Here is a 26326-nt window from a genome sequence, read left to right as displayed (position 1 = left end):
ATAGGAGCAATGGCTAAGCGCTAGTTGCAAATCATTAGGATGCTTTATGTCAAAGCACGTGAAAATGAAGGACAATAGTGAAGATCAGGTTTACTTAACGCAATCAATACAACTTATCTTATGTAATAATTGGTCTGGTCACCGCATTACAGGAAGGACGTGATTGCACTGGAAAGGGTACAGAGGAGATTTATGAGGATGTTGCCGGGAGTGGAGAATTTTAGCTTTGAGGACAGGTTGGATAGGCTGGGTTTGTTTTCTTTGGAACAGAGGAGGCTGAGGGGAGACCTCATTGAGGTGTATAAAATTATGAGGGGTCTGGATATAGTGGATAGAAAGGGCCTATTTCCCTTAGCAGAGGGCTCAACAACCAGGGGGCATAAATTTAATATAATTGATCGAAAATTTAGAGGGGATTTGAGGGGAAATTTCTTCACCCAGAGGGTTGTAGGGGTCTGGAACTTACTGCCTGAAAGAGTGGTAGAGGCAGAAGCCCTCACCACATTTAAAAAGTACTTGGATGTGTACTTGAAGTGCCGTAGCCTGCAGGGTTACGGACCTCTAGCTGGAAAGTGGGATTAGATTGGATAGCCTCTTGTTGGCCGGCACGAACATGATGGGCCGAAATGGCCTCCTTCCGTGCTGTAAACTTCTTCTGTGATTCGATTGAAGATAATGAGCAAGCTGGGCATCCCCACATCAGTGGGTCATCTTACTTGACTTATACAAAATAAAGACCCACCTGCATGCTAAACTTTAGAGTGTGGCCAAGATTGGCCTGAGGACCAAAGACTTCCCTCCATACAGGGTGTGAAATATGCACTGATGACTGAAACAAGCTAACAAACTGCTTATTACTGACAAGCTGTTGGGAATGCAATATCAAAGGTTAAGCAATTAGCATTGCAATTTCGCTTTTGTCTGAATTCCTTCTTTGTTCAAAATCCTTTCAACACCAACATTTTAACATAATTCTTTTTTTCCCCCAAATCCTTTCTGTGGAAAAATGGCCAAACTTCCCAAAATATGACGCAGTCATACATTTCAGAGTTTGTTACTGGCACATCATCATTGATTTGCAATACTGACTCATTTCTGTCTATTCTGCTATTTTCCTAATAGAGTTAAAAAAATAATCAATGGTTTAATGATACATTCAGGTGATGCAGGATGGGATTTTCAATGCCAACACAACGGTGATTGTCTGCTTACTGCTTGGTCAAACTGAATACTGTGTAGCACAAAGCTCTAAAATCCAATTTCTTCAAAAAAGTTTTTTTTGTGTGTTTAATGAACATTTATGGATGTCTGGATCAGCGCAACAGAAAAGTATTCCAGAGAACAAATTACTTGTTATACAGTACAATAGTTTGCAGTAGGTACCAGCCATTGTTGGAAAGAATGATAGAATTTACAGCACAGAAGGGGGCCATTCACCTCACCGGGTCTGTGGTGGCTCTTTGAAAGAGCAGCCGTGCTTGGTGCCACATCCCTGCATTTTGTCCCTATCCTTGTAAATTCCTCATCCTCAGGTACTTGTCCAATCCCCTTTTTAAAATTATTTGCGGAATCAGCTTCCACCTTTTCAGGTAGAGTGTCCCACATCCCAACAACTCTGAGTAAAACATTTATCCTCATCTCCCCTCCAGATCTTTTTCCAATGAATTTTGAACTCTCATTATTAACCCACTCGCCGGACGGAATTTTGATTCCTTATTTACTCTATCAAAACCTTTCATCATCTGGAAAACCTCGACTATGTCATCTCTTTTTTTTTTCATTTTCCACCATAGTTTATTAAAATCTACATAATTATGCATCTTCAGCCTTGTTGAAACAGTCTGTCAGACAGGACTTCCCACAGTATTGCCTGTTGAAGTGACTGGCCATGAACACACCAGCACCACACTCCTCGGAAGGACACTCGCGTCGTAGACGATAGATTTTCCCATATTCATAAAAACATAGAAACATAGAACATAGGTGCAGTAGTAGGCCATTCGGCCCTTCAAGCCTGCACCACCATTCAATAAGATCATGGCTGATCATGCAACTTCAGTACCCCATTCCTGCTTTCTCCCCTTGATCCCTTTAGCCATAACGGCCACATCTACCTCGCTTTTGAATATATCCAATGAACTGGACTCAACAACTTTCTGTGGTAGAGAATTCCTCAGGTTCACAACTCTCTGAGTGAAGAAGTTTCTCCTCATCTCAATCCTAAATGGCTTACCCCTTACCTTTAGACTGTGACCCCTGGTTCTAGACTTCCCCAACATCAGGAACATTCTTCCTGCTTCTAATCTGTCCAATCCCGTCAGAATTTTATATGTTTCTATGACGTCCCCAACCTTGTAATATTTAAGAGCAGCAAGCTTGACCTTCTTCCTCTTATGCTGGTTCTTCTTTGGGGGTGGTGTAAGACTTCTTCCTCTTCTTGGCACCAACACGAAGTCTCTATACGAAGTGTAGAGTTGACTCTTTCTGGATCTTGTAATCAGAGAGAGTACGGCCATCCTCCAACAGTTTTCCAGCAATGTTCAGTCGCTGCTGATCAGGGGGAATACCTTCCTTGTCCTGGATCTTAGCCATTACATTTTCAATAGTATCCGGGAGTTCAACCTCGATGATTATTGTTTCCCCGTTAGGATTTTCACGAAGATCTGCATTTTTCAAATTCAATCGACCCGCACTTTCCAACCTCTCTTCATAACTGAAAACCCTCATCCCTGGTAATATTGATAATTCCTTTCCCCTTCGACCCTCCAAGATCACCACACCCCTCTAAATTCAAGCCTTTTGCGCATTCCCCAATTCTAATCACACAACTATGGCTGGCTGTGCTTTCAGCTGCCTGGGCCCTAAACTCTGAAGTTCCCTAGCTAAACCCCTCCACCTCTCTACCTCTTTCTCCTCCTTTAAGGCACTCCTTAAAACCTACCTCATTTGTCCCAGTATCTCCTTACGTGGCTCGGTGTCAAATTTTGTTTGATGACACTTCTGTGCCCTCCTGTATGACTCAGTGACATGGACCATGTACAGTAGACACCTCAAGTCGCTGGAGAAATATCACCAATTATGTCTCCTCAAGATCTTGCAAATGCCCTGGGAGGACCGACTCATCAACGTTAGCGTCCTCGACCAGGCCAACATCCTCAGCATTGAAGCACTGACCACACTTGATCAGCTCCGCTGGGCAGGCCACATAGTCCGCATGCCAGACACGAGACTCCCAAAGCAGGCGCTCTACTCGGAACACCTTCACGGCCAACGAGCCAAAGGTGGGCAGAGGAAACGTTAAAAGGACACCCTCAAAGCCTCCCTGATAAAGTGCAACATCCCCACCGACACCTGGGAGTCCCTGGCCAAAGACCACCCTTAGTGGAGGAAGTGCATCAGGAGGGCGCTGAGCACCTCGAGTCTCATCGGCGAGAGCATGCAGAATCAAGCGCAGGCAGCGGAAGGAGCGTGCGGAAAACCAGTCCCACCCACCCTTTCTTTCAATGACTATCTATCTCACCTGTAGCAGGGACTGTGGTTCTCGTATTGAACTGTTCAGCCACCTAAGCATTCATTTTAAGAGTGGAAGCGAGTCTTCCTCGATTCCGAGGGACTGCCTATGATGATGATGATGATGAAGCACCTTGGGACATTTTGCTCTGCGAATGGAGCTATATAAATGCAGGTTGCTGTTGAGATGGAATGTGTTGTACTGCTCCTCTCACAGGAAAAGCATCACTGTGCTCCGTGGCCTCTTGCTCCTGCTGGAATGCCAGAAATCTGAAATCCGACCACTGGGACTCTTTTTTTTCTCTGCCCTGAAACATTTGATCTTGCATCAGTTGCATAATCCTGGGTCACAGTAACATGCGACTGTTTTTTTAAATTTAAAATTAGATTTCTTTTATTAAAAACAGAACAAAATAATAGGGTTTAATTTCCATTGTGTAAAAATTCCTTGCTGCACCATTTCAACGCAGTTGTTAACCCAATTATTTTAAACAGGTTAATGAGTGCCTTTAAATAGCTCGCGAAGGAATCTTTGACAAAGCTACCAGCAATCTGACTTAGGAGCAGGAGTGTTACCACTGAGCCAAGGCGGAAACTGTGGAACCTTTGGGATGTAATAGCGTGAGGGGTACCTGTGGTATTGTAATATTTTGGTGGGGTTCGGGAGAATGTAGGCTACCTGCCTCCCAGAAGTATTTTTATAAAAGGGGCCTTCCCACCACTGAGTTGGGAAACCTCTGTTATTAAAAGCACATTGTGTACAATTACTTTAATTACTGACTTAGAGTTGGAAATGACAGGTATAAGCACTCTTTACAGCTATAAGGCATTATGCTACAAGGGAAATGCCTTTGAGAAATCCCACCCCTATTTTATCGACCTGCATCAAGTTGATTGTAATTGTGCGGAACAGCACCACAGCGCCACCTGCCTTGGAGATAGAACCTAACAGGCCTAACGACAAGCAAGTCTAATACATTGGTATGAACATAAGAACATAAGGAATAGGAGCAGGAGTAGGCTATTTGGCCCCTCGAGTCTGCTCCGCCATTTAATAAGATCATGGCTGAACTAATCGTGGACTCAGCTCCACCTCCCCGCCCGCTCCCCATAATCTTTTATTCCCTTATCGCTCAAAAATCTCTCTGTCTCCGCCTTTCAATGACCCAGCCTCCACAGCTCTCTGGGGCAGAGAATTCCAGATTTCCAAACCTCTGAGAGAAGAAATCCCTCCTCATCTCAGTTTTAAATGGGTGGCTCCTTATGTCCCCAAGCTTTATTTTCCCCTATTAGTGGAATTATCTTCTCTGCATCCACTTTGTCGAGCCCCCTCATTATCTTATATGTTTCAATAAGGTAATCTCTCATTGTTCTGAACTCCAATGTGTATAGACCCAACCTACTCAACCTATCTTCATAAGTCAACTCCCTCATCTCCAGAATCAACCTAGTGAACCTTCTCTGAACAGCCTCCAATGCAAGTATATCCTTCCTTAAATATGGAAACCACAACTGTATGCAGTACTCTAGGTGTGGCCTCACCAATTCCCTGTACAGTTGTAGCAGAACTTCTCTGCTTTTATACTCCATTCCCCTTGCAATAAAGGCCAACATTCCATTTGTCTCCCTGATCACTTGCTGTACCTGCATACTAACTTTTGTGTTTCATGCACTAGGACCCCCAGGTCTCTCTGTACTGCAGCACTTTGCAATGTTTCTCCATTTAAATTATAATTTGCTTTTCTATTTTTCTGCCAAAGTGGATAACCTCACATTTTCTCTCTCTACCAAATTTTTGCCGTCTCACTTAGCCTGTCTATATCCCTTTGCAGATTTATTGTGTTCTCTTCAGAATTTGCTTTCCCACCCATCTTTGTATCATCTGCAAACTTGGCTACATTACACTTGGTCCCTTCATCCAAATCATTAATATCGATTGTAACTAGTTGAGGACCCAGCAGCGATCCCTGCGGCATGCCACTAGTTACTGTTTGCTAACCGGAAAATTACCCATTTATCCTGACTCTCTGTTTTCTGTTAGTTAGCCAATTCTCTATCCATGCTAATATATTACCCCCAAACCCATGAACTTTTATCTTGTGCAGTAACCTTTTATGTGGCACCTTATCGAACGCCTTCTGGAAATCCAAATATTCCACATCCACTGGTTCCCCCTTATCCACCTTGCTCGTTACATCCTCAAAGAACTCCAGCAAATTTGTCAAACATGATTTCCCCTTCATAAAACCATGTTGATTCTGCTTGAGTAAATCATGCTTTTTCAAATGTCCTGTGACTGCTTCCTTTATAATGGATTCCAGCATTTTCCCAACTACAGATGTTAGGCTAACTGGTCTATAGTTTCTTGTTTTCTATCTGAGTCCTTTTTTAAATAGGGATGCAACATTTGCAGTTTTCCAATCTGCTATGATCTCTCTAGAATCCAGGGAATTTTGGTTGATTACAACCATTGCATTCACTATCTCTGCAGCCACTTCTTTTAAGACCCGAGGATGTAAGCCATCAGGTCCAGGAGACTTGTCCACCTTTATTCCCATTATTTTAGCGAATACTACTTCTTTAGTGATAGTGATTGTATTCAGTTCCTCCCTCCCTATAGCCCCTTGATTACCCACTATTGGGATGTTTTTAGTGTCTACCGTGAAGACTGATACTAAATATTTATTCAAAGTCTCTGCCATTTCCCTGTTCTCCATTATTAATTCCCCAGTCTCATCCTCTAAGGGAGCAACATTTACTTTAGTCACTCTTTTCCTTTTAATGTATCTGTATAAACTCTTACCATCTGTTTTTATATTTTGTGCTAGTTTGCTTTCATAATCTATCTTTCCTCTCTTTATTATTTTTTAGTCATTCTTTGCTGGCTTTTAAAAATTTCCCAATCATCTGGCCTCCCACTAATCTTGGCCACTTTGTTTGCCCTTGTTTTCAATTTGATACCATCCCTTATTTCCTCAGTTTGCCACGGATCGTTATCCCTTCTCTTACAGCCTTTCCTTCTCACTGGAATATATTGTTGTATGTTTTGAAAAGAGACCAAATTAGCAGAAAGGTGATGCAGGAGGTAAATGTTACACTGACAGGAAATGTGCACTACTTCTGCATGCAAGACATGAAGATTTAATTGTTAATTATCAATGTTCTGTTTCTCTGACTTTTCAGTTGATTTAGTTCTATTTTGTAATTGCATAGCATGTAACGTACATGCATATCTAATAGAATATATAATTCAAATTAAGAAATGGCCTTGATTAAAGAGTTGTGATTAGCATAATGAAACATTCTTGCAACAAAAAGCAATATAAACAAGTCAAATGCAATCTCGATCAAATCACACCAATTCCCAGTTGTTTACTGTAAGAAGCTGGCAATTTTCAGACATAATTTGTACTGGATCCCGTATCCAATTTTTAAATAGTTTCAGGCACGCTGTAATTTAGTAATTCTATATATGTACACATATGTCTGTGTGTACATATGTCTGTGTGTATATATGTATGTATGTATAGATATAGATATATATATATATATATATATTATGTGTGTGTGTGAGTGCATTATATATATGTGTATATAAATATATATATATATATTTAGATCTGTGTGTGTATATATACATCTTTAGTAGGGATGAGCACAAATCTAGTGGGACACTTGAGACAATTGATTTGGTTTGCTTACAAAATAGCAAAAATCTCTGCTCCATAAGAAATTTGAGAGGAAAACACCTACAAAGATAAACAATTAGGAACATCGGAACAGGAGTAGACAATTCAGCCCCTCGAGCCTGTTCTGCCATTGAATTAGATCGTGGCTCATCTGTATCATAACTCCATCTACCCACCTTGGTTCCCTAACCCTTGCCTAACAAAAAACGATCAATCTCAGGTTTGAAGTTTTCAAGCCTCAAAGGCATTTTCCAGTTTTCCACTACCTTTCGTGTGAAGAACTGCTTTCCGAATGGATCAGCTGTAATTGTAAGGCTGTGCCTCCTCGTTCTGGAGCCCCCAGAATTGAAAGTTAGCTAAGTTTCACTTTCGCTCGGATACAACTTTTGTGGTTTGCATATTGTGCTAATTTTGATGGGATGGCCTTGCAATTTACATTAAACGGAGGCAGGCTTGCTGGTTACTAATTTAATTTTTAAACTGGATTACGTGGGTGAATTTGGGATATTTTCCTTATATGGCAACTAATGTTCCCCCTAAAGTGTGCGGCTGCGCAGTAATCTCTAAGGTCCCGTGCGGGCCGCTCATGGGCTTTTACATTGTAAATGACATGCATGCGCAGAAATTTAAAGGTACCACGCGTTAAAAGAAACAGGCAGTGCAGAACAAAGCGCAGCTTACAGAGAATATTGATGACATACCTGGTGGTGTAATCAAACATCTTGGTGTAACGTACAATGAGAAAAGGCCATTTCACCCACCCAAGGTTCCTCTGCCCCAGAGCTTTTCCACGATTATTCTGTCACGGACTCTTTTACTTTAATGAGCACTTGCTTCCCCTCCCTTCCCTGAAAGAACTGAAGCAGAACGACTAATATCTCTGTAACTCTCAATCCCTTCTCGAGTGTTGTTGATGCAGCTTCCCTTTAAAGGTGTCAGTTGAGCCCAAGTAGAATATAGAATCATAAAATGGTCGCATCAGAAGGAAGCCATTCGGCCCATCGACCCTGTGCCGGCTCTCTGCAAGAGCACTTCGGCGAGTACCACTCTCCCGCCCTTTCCCTGTAGCCCTAATGTTTTTTTTCCTTCAGGTACTTATCAAATTCCCTTTTGAAAGCCACAATTGAATGTGCCCCCACCACCCTTTCAGGCTATGCATTCAGATCCTAGCTACTTTCTGCGTAAAAAGGTTTTTCCTCATGTCGCCTTTGCTTCTTCTGCCAATCACCTTAAATCTGTGTCCTCTGGTTCATAGAAACATAGAAACATAGAAAATAGGTGCAGGAGTAGGCCATTCAGCCCTTCGAGCCTGCACCGCCATTCAATGAATTCATGGCTGAACATGCAACTTCAGTACCCCATTCCTGCTTTCTCGCCATACCCCTTGATCCCCCAGTAGTAAGGACTACATCTCGACCCTTCTGCCAATGGGAACAGTTTTTCTCCATCTACTCTGTCCAGACCCCTCATGGTTTTGAACACTTCTATCCAATCTCTTCTCAGCCTTCTCTGCTCTAAGGAGAACTGTTATGTATGTAAACCTTATAATAGTGTAAGACGTGACACCAGGGGGAGCGCCTGTTGGAGACCCAAGGGTTACCTGCACACCCCGTGCAAGCAAGTATAAAAGGTTGTCTGTCATGCTGATTCTTCACTCTGGAGTTTGATTAAAGAGACTAAGGTCACATCAGTTTGAGCTTACAGCACACAGTCTTGTGGAGTTATTCTGAATATAACAAGAACGACCTCAGCTTCTCCAATCTATCCACATAACTGAAGTCCCTCATCCCTCGAAGTCAGTTTTATTTCAGCATCAATGTAAAGAAGCATCCTTCATATATCAAGATCAAGATGGGGATAGAGGAGAGAAGAGAGGCATAGACGTTGCTCTGTTTTATGTTGGAGTGGCTCTTCTTATAGCATCTGTGGGTATCCTCCAGTCTTCCTTCTGGTATCAGTCTTTGCTTCCCTGGGGAGCTTTGTTTGCCGGCAAGTTGCTGAGAAGCATCTATTCTCTGTTTTAAACCTTTCAGCTGAAAGTAGACTGCTGTTTGATGCATAAAAGAGATTGCAAATGATGCAATTTGCCTACAGTGAACTGATTGTGCTGTGCAATGGCTGCCATGCTGATGCAGGCGATTGTGTGAATCATTGAGTTCACGCAGCCATGTCTTGTGGTGGCGATTTGACAATGTAAAGGCATTTGGTTCATTTTCCTGCTGAGTAAAGCAACAGCCGAGATGCATAATGGAAATCTCACCTGTGAGAATGTGAGAACACAACACCATTGTCATGGAATTAGAGAGAGGGAGAAGTATTGTCAATGAGATACACATTCACAGGCCCCTGTTGACCACTATATTACGCCCTTGGGCTAAATTCAATTCAAATCTAAGAAAGGTTTTAAGGAGCAGCAGTCTGCGCTGTGCAATGTCAGCATTCACATTCACAGAATCATAGAAACGTACCGCACAGCAGGAGGCCACCTGGTCTGTCGTGCCTGTGCTGGTGTTTGAAAGAGCAGTGGTGCTTTAGTCCGCAACTCTGGAAGTTTCTCATCCTCAAGTACCCATCTAACTCCCTTTTAAAAATGATTTATGGAATCACCTTGCATCACCTTTTCAGGTAGAGCGTTCCAGATCCCGACGACTCTCTGACTGAAAAGATTTCTCCTCATCTCTCCTCTCGATCTTTAGCCATTGATTTTAAATCTCTGGCCTCTGGTTAATGGCCCATTCACCAGGGAGAATAGTTTTTCTCTCTCTATTCCATCAAAACCTATTCTTATCATCTTGAAAACATCTATTAGGTCACCTCTTAACCTTCTCTGTTCCAAGGAGAACAGTCCTAACTTTCCAACCTCTCCTCAGAATTGAAGTCCTTCATCCCTGGTAACATTCTGGTAAACCTCCTCTACACCCTTTCTAAGGCCTTTACATCTTTCCTGAAGTGTGGTGCCCAGAATTGTGCACAATACTCCAGCTAAGGCCTAACCAGTGATGCATAAAGTTCGAGCATGATCTCTTTGATTTTATATTCTTTACCATTATTTATAAACCAAGTAACCCATATGCATTGTTAACTTGCCCTGTCACCTTTAAAGAGTTGTGTATCTGGAAATTGATATCACTGGCATCAGGCATTCGTTTGCAGAAATTAATTAGGAAGCAATGGATACAAACTATTTTTGCCACGTAACCACTTTTCATTTAGCAATGTTTGGAACAGCAGCTATTCCGTCTATGGTCTGGAAGCAGGAATTAGATTGGCTAGTCATGTGTTCTGGAGTGCAACAGGTCCCACTGTTGCCTGCTGTCTTTTTAATCCTTAACAACCTGAAGTGCAGCAGTGTAGGGGAATGGAACATTTCACTTTTGATACGTGTCAATCTCTCCTAGCTCAGGCATAACAAAGCTGGAAGCAGATGACACACAGTGTCACCAACGAACTCTGCCAAGTCAGACATGACACGACTGGAGGCAGAGCAAAGTTCCCTCTGCTGTCTCTCCTGGTTTAATTGTCTCGCTCTTTGTCCTTCTCTCAGCTGCACGCCTGCCGCCACTTGATTGATTGCAGATTTGCAAGGGCCGTTTCAGTGCTTCACTGGCTCGAGCTGCAGTTTTGGTTGTACGATAATGCAAAACTAATAACAGCTGCTGAGACACTCCAAATGACCATTTTTGAAATCTGAAAGTGCCTGAGGAAGTACGTTATCCGCCATGTTTGCCATTTGCCAACCTAGATCTCTGCTCACCCTGGGATTCTCATTCAATGCCTACAGATATGGAATGCTAAAATTGTACATCTTTGTGGCAACATGTTATTGTTCGAGTCTGGACATGGTAGGGTGGATGCTGGGAGGATGTTTCCCCTGGCTGAGGAGTCTAGAACTAGGGCTCACAGTCTCAGAATAAGGGGTCGGCCATTTAGGACTGAGATGAGAAATGTCTTCACTCAGCGGGTTGTGAATCTTTGGGCTGTGGAGGCTCAGTTGTTGAGTACATCCAACACGGGGAGGAATAGATTTTTGGATATTGAAGAATTAAGGAAGATTAGGATAGCGCGGGAAGATGGAGTTGAGGTAGAAGATCAGCCATGAGCTTATTGAATGGCGGAGCAGGCTCGAAGAAAATAACTTGGATTTATATAGCGCCTTTCACGTCCTCAAGATGGACCAAAGTGCTTTACAGCCAATGAAGTACTTTTAGAAGTGAAGTCACTGTTGAAATGTAGGAAATGCGGCAGCCAAATTGCGCACATCAAGCTCCGACAAACAGCAATGTGATAATGACCAGATAATCTGTGGGATTTTTTAAGTGATGTTGGTCGCGGGATAAATATTGGGTCCAGGATACCGGGGAGAACTCTCCAGCTGTTCTTTAAAATAATAGCCGTAGGATCTTTTACCTGAGAAGGAACTCCCTCATCACACACAGCAATCCCTTTGGGATTGAGTGTGATCTCTGATCTCGCACTGTGTGAGTTTCCCCTCCGCTCCCGAGGGCACAGACTCCGAATATCTAACTCCTGCTCCTATTTCTTATGTTCTTGTGCTATCTTTCACACAGAAGTGGCATAAAAGCTTTGAAATGCTGTTGGTTAGAAATGGGAACACGTCCCAGTTGCAGTGCAATTTAATTCCCAAATGATGACAAAACCCCCCCGAAGCTCTTTACAAAACCAAGTAATTATTGCTGGTCTTCATAATCGGCGACAGGTTTGGGATGAAGCCAGTAACCCCTTGGACCCACTCAATTCTTGGATATTTTCAAGGATAAGAACGTAAGAAATAGGAGCTGGAGTCGGCCATTTGGCCCCTCGAGCCTGCTGCACCATTCAATAAAATCATGGCTGATCTAATCTTGGCCTCAACTCCCCTTCCCTGCCAGCTCCCCATAATCTTTGATTCCCTTATTGTTCAAAAATCTGTCTACCACCACCTTAAATATATTCAATGACCCGACCTCCACAGCTCTCTGGGATAGAGAATTCCGAAGATTCACGACCCTCTGAGAGAAGAAATTCCTCCTCATTTCCGTTTTAAATAGGCGACCCTTTATTCTGAGAGAATGCGTCCTATTTCTAGATACCCCCACGAGGGGAAACATCCTCTCTAAATCGACCCCGTCAAGCCCCCCTCAGAATCTGGTACGTTTCAATAAGATCACCTCTCATTCTTCGAAACTCCAATAAGTATAGGTCCAGCCTGCTCAACCTTTCTTCATAAGTCAATACCCTCATCTCAGGAATCAACCTAGTGAACCTTCTCGGATATGAAGGGAATTGACAGAGCTGATCAGGCAAGTTGTTCCCTGTAGCAAAGAGTTAATGTGAATGAAACATTGGGAAATCCTGCCACCAATATGGCGGGCTTTGTGTTGGCTACACTTTACACAAGGCAGCTGTAATACATCTCGTCGGATGCCAGTCGCTTGACATCAGCTTCGGGCATATTTCATGGATGCCAGCTGTGTCTGGAAACTGAATGCGGCCCATTACCCGTCAGTAAGGGTCTCTTGCTGTGATGGGAACAATATTCAGTCTAGTTATTGCGAAAACTCAAAATATCAGTGGAGACTTCAACTCCCCATAACTTAAGAAGTTCGCTTGGCTGTGCTTTTATCCAAGAACCTTTTTATTGCACAGCATTTGTAATTAAAAACACAGTATGTGGCCCCAATAACGGATGGTGCATCACACTTGAGCACTGAAATAATAATTACAATATATTGGCGGTGACATTAGTGAAAATGTATTACTCCTGCAACTGTCAATAACAGTAAACACAGTGGGAAGTTAACTCGTAAAATTTGTTTGCTTGTTCCACAACATAGAGACTATAATCTCTAGCATGAGTCGTAAAACATTGCAATTTAAAAATATTTAATTGCTACGAAATAGATGCAAGTACCTTCATTACATAAACTATTTCATGTCAAGAAAATTGATGTTCATAGATATTTGTGCTTGATAAATTTGATAGAAGCAATTGTTGTTTAATCATTTCATTAGCCCTTAGGTTCTGACTGATGTTTGGAGAGGTTCCACCTTGGTTTGGGAACCATTTTTCATTTGTTTCTCAAACATAGGAGCCAAAGATGTAAATCCGAGCCGATTCGTTGTGTCCCTGGGGTGACAATGTTAGGTGGTCAACATCAGGAGACTTCGCAAGTATGGATGCACATCATGAAGGCGTTAGGGTAGAGGAGTGAAAGCGTGGCTGAAAAGGAATGGTTTGAGAAGGCTTATTGAAAGTGAGGAGAGAAATTGCAAGCGGTTTGAGAAGCAAATTCCAGAGTGCAATGGCATGATTGTTGAAGATTGTCACAATGGTGGAGCAGAAGGAAGGGGATCCATAGCAGATTGGAATCTGAGGGCAAAAAAATGAAAGAACATAAGAACATAAGAAATTGGAGCAGGAGTAGGCCATTTGGCTCCTCGAGCCTGCTCCGCCATTCAATAAGATCACGGCTGATTTGACCTTGGCCTCAAGTCCTTCTTCTTAGGCGATCCTTCATATTGAGGATGACTTGCTTCCACACCAAAAAGGGATGAGTTCACAGATGTTTTAATGAAGGACCTAACACTCCAGGTTCCGAACTACATATTGAAGGGTGGAAGATGCCTGTGCGTGGATTTTTTTAACGTGTGGTGGCCGTTGCACATCAGCCACCACATGGGCTTGACAGAGCTTGGTCTTGGTCTAGTAGCATGGATTAACCAAGGCGACTGTAGACCAGCTCTGCTGCACGGACCTAGTGCGCACGTATATCGCAGTGTGGGCTGGCCCCTGGGCCCTCGACTTTCCTGGGCCCCGATCATGTTGCTCTACCATCTCTTGCCGCTCCTTTGCCTCAACCTCGCCGTTTCTCTGCTGTTTGTTGCCTCTCTTACTGTACCTGACCACGCTCCAATCAGCGACCTTGATTTTGGTGACATCCAATCCAGTCGCCCTTATCCAAATCGTCACCACCCTGCACCAGCTCATACATAAGAACATAAGAACATAAGAATTAGGAACAGGAGTAGGCCATCTAGCCCCTCGAACCTGCTCCGCCATTCAACAAAATCATGGCTGATCTGGCCGTGGACTCAGCTCCACTTACCCGCCCGCTCCCCGTAACCCTTAATTCCCTTATTGGTTAAAAATCTATCTATTTGTGACTTGAATACATTCAATGAGCTAGCCTCAACTGCTTCCTTGGGCAGAGAATTCCACAGATTCACAACCCTCTGGAAGAAGAAATTCCTTCTCAACTCGGTTTTAAATTGGCTTCCCCGTATTTTGAGGCTCTGCCCCCTAGTTCTAGTCTCCCCGACCAGTGGAAACAACCTCTCTGCCTCTATCTTGTCTATCCCTTTCATTATTTTAAATGTTTCTATAAGATCACCCCTCATCCTTCTGAACTCCAAAGAGTAAAGACCCAGTCTACTCAATCTATCATCAAAAGGTAACCCCCCTCATCTGCGGAATCAGCCTAGTGAATCGTCTCTGTACCCCCTCCAAAGCTAGTATATCCTTCCTTAAGAAAGATGACCAAAACTGCACGCAGTACTCCAGGTACGGCCTCACCAATACCCTGTACAGTTGCAGCAGGACCTCCCTGCTTTTGTACTCCTTCCCTCTCGCAATGAAGGCCAACATTCCATTCGCCTTCCTGATTACCTGCTGCAACTGCAAACTAACTTTTTGGGATTCATGCACAAATCCCTAACCCCCAGGTCCCTCTGCACCGCAGCATGTTGTAATTTCTCCCCATTCAAATAATATTCCCTTTTACTATTTTTTTTTCCAAGGTGGATGACCTCACATTTTCCGACATTGTATTCCATCGCGCTGCTCCCTGAAGTGACATGCCTCCACACTACTCCTGGGCTGCCGCGCCTCCACTCCTTTTATGGCCCCGACCTGTGGCTGGTGGTTTCTCCCAGGTCGGGGCCTCCACTTCCCTACCCGCTTCCCATAACCCTTGACTCCTGGAAAGCTGGAATGTTGAGTTGAAGGAGGTTGCTGAGATAAGATGGAGTGCGAATATAGATAAATTTGCAAATAAATGCAAAACATTTGAAATAAATACTCTAGAACTAGGGAGCAAATGGGATTGGGCGTGATTTGGCGAGGAACTAAGTGATCAGTGCAGGATAGAATACTATTGGTGGAGATCTGGAACGCATCATCACCTTGCATGTGCATGAGTTCACTATAATGAAAATTGACGCATGATTCATCTCCACCCACTCCAAACAATGAAAGATTTGCCAGAGACATTTTCATAGCATTATTATTCCTTTAAGCTCGCAGGATGTCTTAGATGAAGTGGTCATAGTTTCCATGATATTTCAAGTGTAATTGAAATTTCTTGCAGTGTGCTGGACACATGCAATGCCGGTGGTTTATTACAAAATCTATCACCGGGTGATCGTGAGAGCATTAACTCAGTAGCAGGCCTGATAGATGAAGTGAATTATTTTCAATAACCAGTGCCCCCATAAAATGGAGGTCTATGTTCCTGGCAGCTGTTACACGTCAAATCTAACCTCAGTGCTCAGCTTGTTTTTTTTTTAAGTATGGCACTGAATTATATTAGCAGAGGGACAGAGCACAAATCTAAACTGGTTACATTGTAAAAGTGTAAGGTATTCGTCAGTCTGCATGTCTACAGTTCTAATCTAATCTTGGGATACATATCACTACCCGTAAGGGTCTGGAAAGGTAAGCAATGATAATGATTCTGGTGTCAGAATCGGAAGATAGGTTAAGGAAGTTGGACTTGTTTTCTTTGTAAAGAGTAATAATTCAGGGCCGAAATTCACCGTCCCCTCCGCGGAGTTTGAGCGGGAGACCGAAAAAATCAATGGACCGCCGTGGTCAGATGATTTTCTCTCCCTGAGCTATATTCAGCTCGGGGGGTGGGGGGGGTTTGAGCGGTGTGCACTTCCGCCGGAAATGTCGCGGTGAAGGTTAACTTTCCGGCGGTGAGCTCTGCAGCGTGCGGGCCGCTGGAAAGTAGCCAGGACAGGGACTTTCAGCTGCAAAAAGGTAGGCCTTTTCCCAGCGGTGCTCCCGCGAGGTATTCGAGTCGGTGCTCAAACGGGACACCGCTGGAGTGTTGCCGCCATCGAGGCCTTTGGTAGGGAAATAGTTTTATTAATTTTTGTATTTTTATTTAAGATTACAGTATCCAATGTATTTATCTTTTAATGGTTTTATTAATTATTAGTGTTTTTATTTAAGATTACAGCATCCAATGTATTTAATTTTTAATAGTTTTATTAATTATCAGTGTTTTTATTTAAGATTACAGCATCCACTGTATTTATCTTTTAATAGTTTATTAATTATTAGTGTTTTTATTTAAGATTACAGCATCCACTGTATTTATCTTTCAATAGTTTTATTAATTATTAGTGTTTTTATTTAAGATTACAGCATCCACTGTATTTATCTTTTAATAGTTTATTAATTATTGTTTTTATTTAAGATTACAGCATCCACTGTATTTATCTTTTAAAGTTTATTAATTATTGTTTTTATTTAAGATTACAGCATCCACTGTATTTATCTTTTAATAGTTTATTAATTATTAGTGTTTTTATTTAAGATTACAGCATCCACTGTATTTATCTTTTATTAGTATTATTAATTATTAGTGTTTTTATTAAGATTACAGCATTCACTATATTTATCTTTTAATAGTTTATTAATTATTGTTTTTATTTAAGATTACAGCATCCACTGTATTTATCTTTTAATAGTTTATTAATTATTAGTGTTTTTATTTAAGATTACAGCATCCACTGTATTTATCTTTTATTAGTATTATTAATTATTAGTGTTTTTATTAAGATTACAGCATTCACTGTATTTGTCTTTTAATAGTTTTATTAATTGTTTTGGCTCCATTCAATCTGCTGAGTGCTGCTCAGAGGTTTACACATACTTTTGTACAACTTTCAGGTCTGACTCTTTAGTGGAGGCCTGTGGGCTGCAGAGACCTGCTTGGCAGGGTTCATGCTGAGGATGGGAGGAGTGTTGGGAGGGTGACACCTGGTACACCTGCTCATAAGCAGGGTGGTATGCAGGAGAAGGCGTCGCCGTCAGCACCGTGCAGACAGGCAGCGGGCAAGGGAGGCAGCAGCCACGATTCATTCATTCTGCGACAGACCAGTGTGCCCGCCATCTTCAGCGGCCCGAATCAGGATTGCGGTTGGCTGCTTGGGGACAAGGGATATCCCCTGTACACTTGGCTGCTCACTCCACTGTGGAAGCCCAGGACAGCGCCAGAGCACACATACAATGATGCTCATTGTGCCACCAGGTTTATCATCGAGCAGTGCATAGGCATCCTTAAGCAGAGATTCCGGTGCCTGGACCGCTCTGGTGGCACCTTGCAGTACTCTCCTCAATGGGTCTCCATACTCGTCGTGGTCTGCTGCAGGCTGCACAACCTGGCCATCATGAGGGGACAGCCGCTGGAAGTTGAGCCAGCAGTACCACCTGATGAGGAGGAGGCGCAGGAGGAGGAGGAGTAGGATCCCCGTCGCCCCAGAGCTAGGAGGCATTGACCCATTGCCACCCTAGAAGGGGTGGGGTCATGACTGGCCAGCACCCTCCTGGGAAGGTGCATCCTCACATATCATCATCATCATAGGCAGTCCCTCGGAATGGAGGAAGACTTGCTTCCACTCTTAAAATGCGTCGTTAGGTGGCTAAACAGTCCAATACTAGAACCACCGTCCCTGTCACAGGTGGGACAGATAGTCGTTGAGGGAAAGGGTGGGTCGGACAGGTTTGCCGCACGCTCTTTCCGCTGCCTGCGCTTGTTTTCTGCGTGCTCTCGGCGATGAGACTCGAGTTGCTCAGCCCATATGGAGGTGCCTGACACCTCCCCTACAATCTCCCTCCATGCATTGTGTACTGACGGTCTGCCAGGTCTACCCACGTCAGGAAACAGTATTCTTCTTCTGTCCTCCACACCGTCCATCAGTGTCTCCAGCTCCATATCAGTGAACCTGTTGGCTCTCCTTGCACCTCTTACACCAGCCATCTTTCCAAACTCCTTCCCCCCTCAGGGCCTTGCTGAAAACCCTGATCTTTAAAAAGGCCAGGGAGCAGCTAGCTCATTAGAAACCCTGAGCTGCATGCTGAATTTCTCAGTGGTGATAACGCTTAACTTAAGACAGCCACACCGCTGAAAAATTCACTTTGACAGGGTTCATTAGCGCTGGAACCCATTTGTTCACTTTTGGAGCTGAATATTGGATGGCCCAGCCACAAAAAAATGTTGGCACTAATGGCCACAAAAAGTTGGGGGGAGCACCAGCTTTCCAGCGGTACTGAATTTTGGGCCCGAAGTGTCAAGGTGATCCGTTTGTAATTTTGAAGATGATAGCGAGTTTTAACAGGCAAATTGTTCACTATGTCATAGGATAAGGAACATGATCTGATGTTATGTAGGGGATTGAGGCAGAACCGTTTCGCACAAAATGTAATATTTTTTGTGCGATAAGTTGGAAGGCAAGGAAGGTGAAACAGACACTAGAAATGGTTTTAAGAGGCGATTATATTTTAGTTGGAGAAAGAGATTGAGATATTGATAGAGAGAGAGAGATTGAGGCCGATGGTGAGTGGAGAGAGGTTTGCTGCGCCTAATTGCTTTTGTATGTTATATTTTATACACTACAGCGCCTTTCTGGGAAAGGGTGAGGGTGGGGATACGATGCAATTGACTGACATGCAGATCATTTGTAGAACATTATTGGGGGAGCAGGACTCAGCTGTATCTGCTGGATCGCTGGAAAATAGTCAAATGTCTTGCTTGGATTTAAGTGTGGGCCATATGTGTTTGTAGAGCATCTGGAGGTATCTTCTATTTGAATTAGATAAAGCAAGCCATTCCTCAGTGCTAATAGCCAGATTCTGCAAGGCCTTTTGAACGCAGCTTACGTTAGCACAATAGCAGCGGAAGGCTTGTGTGACGAAAGGTAAAATAGTGCCCTGGACCTACATCCTACCAATTAATAAGCTAAAACCGTGTGAATTTCTTTTGTCTGATTCTTACTGGGGCATGGCTCCAAACCAGGTATAGTCACCCTCCAAAACCTCTCCCAAGTGGGCAGCCCAGACAAGTGAGAGTCAGCAGGCCATTTGACTATTGGGGCTTCACAGTCAATCCCAATTGTGTCCTCATCCATCTGTATGTGCACACCCTTTAACAGGCGTTATTGGGTAATTGTGTCTGATTTTACCTTCTGCAGCCCAGGAGTGCTAGGGTCAACTGCAGTAAACTATCTGTTCCCATTGAGATTAGTTAATGTATTTATTGCATGGAATTACATATTAATTTACAGCAGAGAAACAAGCCATTCGCCCTAACTGCTCTATGCCGGTGTTTATGTTCCACACGAGCCTCCTTCTCCCACTTCAGCTCCCCTTATCTGCATTGCCTGTTTTCCGTTTCTCCCTCATGTACTATCTCAGTGGGTAGCGCATTCACCTCTGTGTCAGAAGGTTGTGGATTCAAGTCCCACTCCAGGGACTTGAGCATATAAATCTAGGCTGATGCTCCAGTGGAGTGCTGCGTTGCCGGAGGTGCTGTCTTTTGGATGAGACGTTAAACCGAGGCTCCCATCTGCTCTCTCAGCTGCATGTAAAAGATCTCATGGCACTATTTCGAAGAAGAGCAGGGGAGATATCCTTGGTGGCCTGGCCAATATTTATCCCTCAATGAACATCACTAAAAACAGATTATCTGGTCATTATCACGTTGCTGTTTGTGGCAGCTTGCTGTGTGCAAATTGGCTGCCGCATTTCAAACATTGTAACAGTGACTACACTCCCAAAAAAGTACTTCATTGGCTGTAAAGCGCTTTGCGATATCCGGTGATCGTGAAAGGCGCTATATAAATCCAAGTCTTTCTTTCCCCTTAAATGCAGCTAATCTATTCAGCTCAACTAGTCCATATGGCAGAAAGTTGCACATTCTAACCACTCTTGGGGTATAGAATTTTCTCCTGAATTCCTTATTGGATATCTTAGTGACTATCTTGTATTTATGACCCCTAGTTTTGGACACCCACAAATCAACAGATATCCTTTCTTGAAGGTCACGTAAGACAGATTAAAGATTGACTCTTGTTCCACTGGCTCAGTTCCATTCTAGAAAGTGAACAAACCTACTGAGCCCTCTGAGCTATAAATTGTATGAGCAACATGAAGCAAATTATCCGTGCAAACTGCAATGTAGCATTTTGCTACACAGGATGCATTTTGTTTAAATCCTGGTGTAGAATTCTGAAAGGAGAAGGTTCAAAACTGTAATTGACTGTAACAAAACAAAATACCATTTGTTCAGATATTATGAGCACATGATCTGTATATATTCCAGCTACTTCTAATAACCTGTGTGGTGCCGTGAACCTTCTCAATACAATCTACCATCTCACTGAAAGATCATTTAGAAGCAAGTTACATAAGAACATAAGAAATAGGAGCAGGAGTAGGCCATACGGCCCCTCGAGCCTGCTCCGCCATTTAATACGATCATGGCTGATTCGATCATGGACTCAGGTCCACTTCCCTGCCCGCTCCCCATAACCCCTAAATCCGTTATCGGTTAAGAAACTGTCTATCTCTGTCTTAAATTTATTCAATGTCCCGGCTTCCACAGCTCTCTGAGGCAGCGAATTCCATCGATCCACAACCCTCTGAGAGAAGAAATTCCTCCTCATCTCTGTTTTAAATGGGCGGCCCCTTATTCTAAGATCATGCCCTCTAGTTCTAGTCTCCCCTATCAATGGAAACATCCTCTCTGCATCCACCTTGTCAAACCCCCTCATAATCTTATACGTTTCGATAAGATCACCTCTCATTCTTCTGACTTCCAATGAGCCTCAACTTTCAGGAACAGCTGGTTGTAATATTTATACCTTTAATGCTCCGGTAGGAGCTGGTCTGCTCAAAAGAATGTGAGGCTGGAACAATCCTGATGTCGGATAGAAATGCATTCAATATTAGAAAATTACATGGCAATATTACCAAATTTGAAAGTTTTTTTGATTGATGAGGTCTCCAGTTTGTTAATCCACCTTCACAATTTTAACAAATGCATTGATATGAGAACAATTTTGGATTGGGTTTGTGAATCTAATGTCAGCTGCTATAAGGAACACTGTTATCACAGCGTCAGTTCTAAGCAAGGCTAACTGAGCTAATACCAGTTTCAATGTCAATGTATTGGCAAACTGCCACGTAGGCCTTGTCTGAACTCGTCAAGCTGATTTCTTATGGCATCAATGGCTTGGGTGATATTGTTTGATTCATCCGTAACATGCATTATACATTTGTCTCCTATTATTGTGCATACTCTTCCCTGTTGGGCTAACTGATAATCTACGGCATAACGGGTCTGCTGCGTATACAATCTTAATTCAGACAGCTACCGGTTGATGGCATCCAATCCCTTAGATGTGCTGTTTCCCAGAATGGTTAATCCACAAATAAGATAGTTCCTATTTTTGGCACTAATTACCCCCGCTGATCCCCCCACAGACAGGGCCCCGAGGAACCCGTGGCTGAATGATGATCCCAGCGTGATAGGATCCTCCCAATCGGCACAGAACTCCTTGCTGATGGCCCGTGTTACTATCCTTCTCCGGGTATGCCCTCTTTGGGAGCATGGAACAGTGAGTGGTCCTATAGTTCCTACTGCAAAGAGGACCGGGACGGTCGGTGTTGCGGTCTTGAAGGTGCCGTTGAGGAGGAACACGAATCCCTCCTTAGCTCTATAACACTTTACGTCGGTGTTGCTAACACTCGTGAACTGCTTATACCACCACTTGCTCGGTTCCCTTGAATTTGAACCCGATCCTACCAATTGGTAAGCATCTGAGCTGACATGAGTTCCGTTGCACTGACCGCAGATAACTTGCCTCCCTGCGGTCACATTCAGGCATCTTTGCTCGTTACAGGTGCAAGTAAACTGGCCTCTATGCACTTGACAGTGCTGACGGGCACACTGCATCTGCACACAGGTGGCGTTCTCGGGGACCAGGGCATATGCACACCCCCATCCTTGCCCCGATAAGCAAAGCAGGTAGCTTGCATTGTCTGAGCATACCGTTTTGTCCTTTCCCCGGGACTCCCTGCACACAGGATCTGTGGGATTTATTAATTCCACGCATCTTCCCTGTATACCTCTTCTATATTCGCCCGTTTGTCCCTCACAGGGTGCGTCCGAGGTATCCGCCATATATAAGTCACAGGGGGTCCACCCAGGGGTGGCCACGAACAGGGCCTCTACTGATTGGGCTAGTGGATATCACACGGTTTGATTGCCGTGTAAACGTATATGGGTCTTGAAAAACAAGTTATCTTCTAATCCTATTAGCTTTACAACCGTGACAACATAGAGTAACGCGATTATATACGCTATCTTAGACATGTTTGTTACGCTCAAACAATACAATATTTACACATTAGCAGTAGCTGTAATTTGGACTTGCTTGCAGTCGTCACCTGTTCGGGGTGCATAAACAAGTATCCTGGTTACATTATCGTGAATCACATGTCTTATGTTTACTCATTAGTTTCTTTGTACAATTTCAACTGGGCCCAATGTTTCCATACACTCTTCCCTCTTATGTCCAGACAGGCACAGGTGTCTCCATTGATTATGACCTCATATGGGCCATTCCATTTTGGTGCAAACCCTGGATTTTCAGGTAATGTTTTTACCATGACGCGACGTCCCGCCATCGGGACGTCAGGGAGCCTTTCAAGCTCTTTCTGAGCGTCTCTCTCTTCCTGATTGTCTCTTACTAATTTACATTCCTTTGAGTTGAGTGCTTAGTTCCAAAACAAACCGTTTAATTTTGTCTTTTAATGGGCCTACGTCGGCCCCACCTGTTATGATGCTTTCTGGTAATTGCATCGCCCTTCCTGTCATTAATTCATAAGGGGTTAATCCGGTTATCCGGTTTACCGTGGCTCTTAACTTCATTAATATAAATAGGTAATACTTCTGTCCAAGTTCTTCCTGACGTTTGCATGGCCTTGGCCAGGGTGTTCTTAAGGGTACGGTTCATGCGTTCTACCATTCCAGAACTCTGCGGGTGGTAGGGGATGTGGAATTTTTGTTTTATGCCCATTAGCTGGCATATTGTTTTTACAATCTTCCCGGTGAAGTGGGTGCCTTGGTCGGAATCTATCTGAAGAGGCACTCCCCATCGGGGAATCACCTGCTCGGTCAATATCCTTGCCACTGTTGAGGCACTCCCCATCGGGGAATCACCTGCTCGGTCAATATCCTTACCACTGTTGAGGCAGTGCAATCACGTGTAGGGAAAGCTTCCACCCACCGGGTAAATTGATCTATAATCACTCGGCAATATCTTTTTCCATGGGATGGGGGCAAAGGACCTGTGAAATCAATTTGTATGTGTTCCCATGGCCCCCGTGGACGGGGCTGGTGTCCCATTTTAATTTTAATGGGCCTGCCTGGATTATATTGTGCGCACGTAACGCATCGATGGCAATGTTTGGCAATATCTCTCCCCATCCCCTTCCACCACCAATCTCTTCCAAGACTCCCGGTAATGGCCTCTCGTCCCGAATGGGACAGGCCGTGGTGCAACTCCAATAAGGTATTCTGTATGCATTCAGGCGCCATTACCTTGTCGTTTCGTCTCCAAACGTTATCCTTTCCTTGCGTTGCACCCTGCTTTGTCCACATACCCCTTTCTTCCTCAGAAGTGTCCTGATGTAGTTTCTCGATACTTATCTGTTCATCTCGGACCCCAGCAGCGCTGACTGAGGCTTCCTCACACTCCTCTTGTACTAATGCCTCTTGTGCAGCTGAGTCCACAGCTTGATTTCCCTGGTGACTCAGCCAATCTGGACTGGTTCGGTCCGGTTCCCTTTGGTGTCCTTTAATTTTAATGACCGCTACCTATTTTGGTTTATTACTGGCTGCGAAGAGAGCTTCTATTCTCAGCTGGTGTTTTATGGGATGTCCGCTGGTTATGATAAAACCCCTCCTCCCCCATGCTGTCATATAATCGTGTACTACCCCGAATGCATATCTACTGTCCGTATAGATATTAATGATCTTACCCTCTGATAGTTCCAGTGCCCGGGTGAGGGCTACCAATTCTGCCACCTGAACTGATGACCCCCCACTAATTCGGCCTGATTCGACTGTCTCTAGATCCTGGTTAACTACAGCCCATCTGGTACGAGGTAGTCCCTCTACGTATTTTCGCGAGCCATCCACAAACAAGGTTTGTTCTGCGGTTTGAAGGGGCGCGTCTTTTATTCTATCCTCTTTCATGTCCATATCCACGTCGCCGCAATCGTGGGGCTCTCCCTCTTGCACTATGCCCTCCGCGGGGTTTTCCCCTACATCTCTAATTATAGTTACTGCTTTGTTGGGTGGCAAGAGGACTGCTTCCCACTTTGCCCGTCTCATATCAGAAACGGTTCTCAGTTTTCCTGTGTTTAACATTTCTACCAACGTGTGTTTGGTGTGGAGAATGATGTTTCCGGTCATTACCACGGGCTTGCTTATTTTTACTGCCCAAGCTGCGCAATCTAGTGCAGCTATACATCTGGATAATCCGGTAACCACCGGACCTTCGGTGGTGGAGTAATAGGCTATAGGTCTCCTTTTATCCCCGTGATCTTGGGTGACCACGGCCGTATAGAACCCATCTTCATTGGTACAGTGGATGTGGAAATCTTTACCCATGTCAGACAGTCCCAATCCAGGTGCGGAGACTAGTTCTGACTTGAGTTTACTATACTGTTCTTGTTCAGGGCCCCACTCTACAAGGTCTAGGGCCGGTTTTCCTCCCTTTACTAGTCTTTGTATAGGCTCGGCAATCTTTGAAAACTCAGGGATAAAGTTCCGGCTGTAATTAAAGAGACCCAGTATCTTCTTCACCTGCCTTACCGTTACTGGTTTAGGCATGTCCTTGACAGCCTTTTTCCTATCCGAGGGCATTTCTTTCAACCCCTTTGAAAGGCAGTACCCTCGGTACAGGACTTGGGTTTTCCCTACCTGGGCTTTCTTGGGGTTGACCTTAAAGCTTGCCATCTCCAAAGCTCGTAACACCAGGTATAGGGTTGCCTGATGTCCCTCCTTGGTTTTTGAAGCTATTAATATGTCGTCGACATATTGTAAAATACTATTTCCTGCCGGTACTTCTATTTGTTTTAGTACGCCGCTCATGACTCGGTGGAATATGGCAGGACTATCATGGAACCCTTGTGGTAATCGGGTCCAAGTATATTGTTTATCCTCCACCGTGAAGGCGAATTTCTCTTGTGATTCTGGATCGAGGGGAAGTGCCCAGAAGCCATTGACTATGTCCAGGACTGTAAAGATTTTATGTTCAAGGGATAATCCATTAAGGATTGTGGAGGGACTGGCCACTATTGGGTATAGTTTGGGGGTGACCTTATTAAGGGCGGTGTAGTCAATGGTTAGTCTATAACTCCCATCTGGCTTCACTACTGGCCATGTTGGGGAGTTAGTGGTGCTAACAGTTTCTCTTAAGATACCTTTTTCCACTAATCCCTTTACTATTTCTACAACTGCTGTTCTGGCTTCGGGTCTTATAGGGTATTGCCGGTGTGGTTTATGAGATGGTCCAGGGACCTTAATAGGGTCCATGTCCGCCTTTCCAGTATCCAATTTTGTCTGTGCCCAAACCCCAGGCACAGAGGCACAAATGCCGCCATATCCTCCAGTCTCGGTATGCCAGTTGGTTTTTGTGGCTGTTGCTACACCTAAACTTTCCATATGCTGAGCTATCTGTCCCAAATCTCCCTTACTGCCATCTGCCTTTGGCCATGTTAATTTCCCCTCGCCACAATCAATCAGGGCCTGGAATTCCTTCATTACGTCATTCCCCAATATTGTTTCCTCACGATTCTTGAATACGTAAAATCTCATGGGTATACATAAATTATCAATTTCCACCACTTGGGTGGTGCTCAGGTAGGACAGTGCTGGCCGTCCATCAATTCTGTTTATTAAAGTGTATCTAAGGGTTAAGTCATGGCAGGAGAGCTCGGTCGGGTGTTATGCTCCTCCTGTACCATGTGGGAACTCAGGGACGACACC

At 43.9% G+C, this 26326-nt stretch overlaps 1 protein-coding gene and 1 pseudogene across 1 annotated transcript in view; one reads left to right on the top strand and one right to left on the bottom strand.

Annotated features, from left to right (window-relative positions):
- Window positions 1-26326, top strand: part of LOC139253715 (contactin-associated protein-like 5) — a 1602302-nt gene that overhangs the window by 163867 nt on the left and 1412109 nt on the right. The window lies entirely within an intron of this gene.
- On the bottom strand, window positions 1813-2669 carry LOC139259700 (ubiquitin-ribosomal protein eS31 fusion protein-like; annotated as a pseudogene).

The sequence above is a fragment of the Pristiophorus japonicus genome, chromosome 3, assembly GCF_044704955.1.
Source record: "Pristiophorus japonicus isolate sPriJap1 chromosome 3, sPriJap1.hap1, whole genome shotgun sequence".
NCBI lineage: Eukaryota > Metazoa > Chordata > Chondrichthyes > Pristiophoridae > Pristiophorus > Pristiophorus japonicus.
Note: the sequence above shows the minus strand (reverse complement) of the source record. Positions and strands in the feature narration are given on the sequence as shown.